Source organism: Canis lupus, chromosome 2 (genome assembly GCF_011100685.1).
Source record: "Canis lupus familiaris isolate Mischka breed German Shepherd chromosome 2, alternate assembly UU_Cfam_GSD_1.0, whole genome shotgun sequence".
NCBI classification, from domain to species: Eukaryota; Metazoa; Chordata; class Mammalia; order Carnivora; family Canidae; genus Canis; species Canis lupus.
Genome location: NC_049223.1, coordinates 35725480 through 35728117, shown reverse-complemented (window position 1 = coordinate 35728117; position 2638 = coordinate 35725480). Strand labels below are relative to the sequence as shown.

The 2638-nt window shown below is 40.0% G+C and overlaps 1 protein-coding gene across 3 annotated transcripts in view; it reads left to right on the top strand.

Moving 5' to 3' along the window:
- DIAPH1 (diaphanous related formin 1) overlaps positions 1 to 2638 on the top strand; it is a 97613-nt gene that overhangs the window by 783 nt on the left and 94192 nt on the right. The window lies entirely within an intron of this gene.

The following is a 2638-nucleotide window of genomic DNA, read 5'->3' as shown; positions in this document are numbered from 1 at the left end:
CCCTCCCTTGCCCGTTTGTCCTTGTGATTGCAGGAATGGGTTCCTGCCTAAGTCCTATGGTCATTGGGCATGACGTTAACTTGCTTCCTAGTATTCCTCTCTCCAGACAACCTGCCTCATTGCCCTGTTGCTTACGACTTTTCACGGGTTAGAACTTCTCATGATGTTGCCTCTCTTGACCTAGGATAGTGATTTAAACCTCCCCGGGTAGGGGAGGAAGTTAGGCTGCAAGTCCAAGAAGTTTCTGAGTAATTGAATTGCTTTTTATGTTTCCCGTGATAACCGTCTCAGCTCCTCTGCCACCTCCTGTGTGACAGGCTAGTGACATTCTTTTTCTTCTTTCTTCTTCTTTCTTTTTCTCCTCCTCCTCCTTCTCCTCCTCCTCCTCCTCTTCCTCCTCCTCCTTCTTCTTCTTCTTTTCTTCTTCTTCTTTCTTCTTCTTGACTTGTAGAAGACTATAGCTTTTCTTCAGGTGCCAGTGACTTCCAATCCAAGTCTGAAGGAATACTGATATTCGTGTAACACTATCATGTTTCCTTACCTTTGCCTGATCTAAATCTTTTTTACTCCTTTCTCCAGGGAGCTGTTTGCTTTTTACTGTAAAGGCTTTGAAAGATATGGGGCACCATCCAAGAGAGGGAAAGAGTCTTGGGTCTTTTTTTTTTTTTTTTTTTGAGTTTTGGGTCTTAATAATCATTTTCTAGTTGTACATGTAGTTATTTATAATTTAGTCTTCTCTTCGAGGTAATTATGCCCCTACTCCAGTATCTCTTTCTACTAACCAAATGAATTCTGACTCTTTGGTCTTTCTCTTTTCTCTGATCCCCAACCTTTAGTATTCTGACCCAGCTCCACAAATTTGGGGAGAAAAATGATAAAATGATGGAAATAAGAAAAATGTTGCTTTGGGACTTAGAGGATTGAGATGTGAAAAGTACTAAGCTGGATTAAAATAGTGACTCATCTCTTCCTACCTATTTCTAGCAAGGCAGGTGCTTCTGGACTGTCCTTTCCATTGACTTATGGGCTGTCAGTAACTGCCTGTTTTTTATCTGATGAACATCTTTTTTTCCAGAAGTGTAAGGTTAATGGTAGTGATGACTCTCCCCCTGTGGTGACTGAAGCAGCATTTCCTTATGTTTCTTTAGGATAGGAATTGACCCTCTAGTTAGGGAGCTTTCCTTCTAAGATTTAAGTTCTAGGGCCCGTGTTCCTCTTTTATTTCTGTATATATATCTGTTATTTTTATTTTGCTGTTGTTTCCATGGGTACTGTTTGACCTTCCTAACTTGAATTTCAGCTATTCCTGCTGATATATAGTGAACTCTGTGACTTTTGTAAATGTTTTTCAAGTCCTTAAATAGAATTTTTTGTTTTTATTTAACACTTGTGTATTTCACAAGTGAAATGGGGTGGGGAAATCAAAGTGCATGGTGCTGAAAGTAGATATGTGAGGTAACTCAACTTATTTTCACCTGTGTTTTGGAATGTCCATGGAGTCTGTATATGCCGAGTGGATTTGGCTCAGTTCTTAGTATTTGCTTTACAGAGGGTGGAGCCAAACCAAGTTCTCTTTTTCTTTCTGAGGTGTTGGTTTTAACTCTTAACCTGCAGAATCGTTTTAAAAAACAAAACACAAAGCCTTAGCACTGTAGCAGGGGTAGTGGAGATTAATTGGATTCAGAGCTAGGGAACTGGAAAGTTTCCAGAAAAGAAGTGCTATTTAACCCCTTTCTTGCCAACTGTAACTCACCTCAAGGCATTGGAATATTCTCTTTCTCATTGTTCTTTTTATGAGAACTCTGTGGCAATGAGAGACTAGGAGAAGTACTGCAATCCACTTCTCTTTGTGTCTGTGTATGTATATGTGGGTGGAGGGGAAGAGATTACTGGTGTGCTTTTGTTACCCGTGGCTTAGTTTTTTGAACAATAGGCTAAAAGCAAAATCAAAGCTGTTTTGCCTATTACCACCTTTGCTAGAGTATGTGTCCTCTAGAATTAAGAACGTACTTTATAAAACTGCACTGATTTGGACCTTGTGTGCCTGAAGGTTGTTTGCTTCTGAGGAATTTCTTAACACTTCTTAACACTTCAGCAGCGACGTACCTTTCCAAGCTTATGCAGGTTCTAAGTATAGATTAACTGAATGGAACGCAGAGCTTACATATTGCCAAAGATACGCTCTTCTCTCTGACACGTCTTGGGTGGAAAGCACATGGAGTCGAAGTTTAAACAGTGGTTGGGAATCACCTTTTAAAAACATTTGGTTGCTAGAGATGTTGATATGTGACTCAAGCCAGGCTGCCTGGTATTCCCCCTTGGTTTTTCAGAAGTCTTTCTCCTCCTGGGCCAGAAGCATATTCCTTCTCCAGTATTATTGCCCTTCCTTTCAGAGATCCTTAGGGTGAAGGAAAATAAAAATTCAAAACGAACAGAATGTTTTCTGATTTCTCAGCAGCGATGAATCTGGGTGTCAAATAGACTGCTGGCTCAAACATGTGTAAAGGTAGTAATTAGAACCAGGGTGTTTAGGACGCTGCAGAGTATTCCTGTATTTTATAAATTACATGTCTTACACAATCAAGAAGTTGATGCAGTCTAAGAAAGAGTATTGCTTCCTGATTCAGCTAGGAGCATT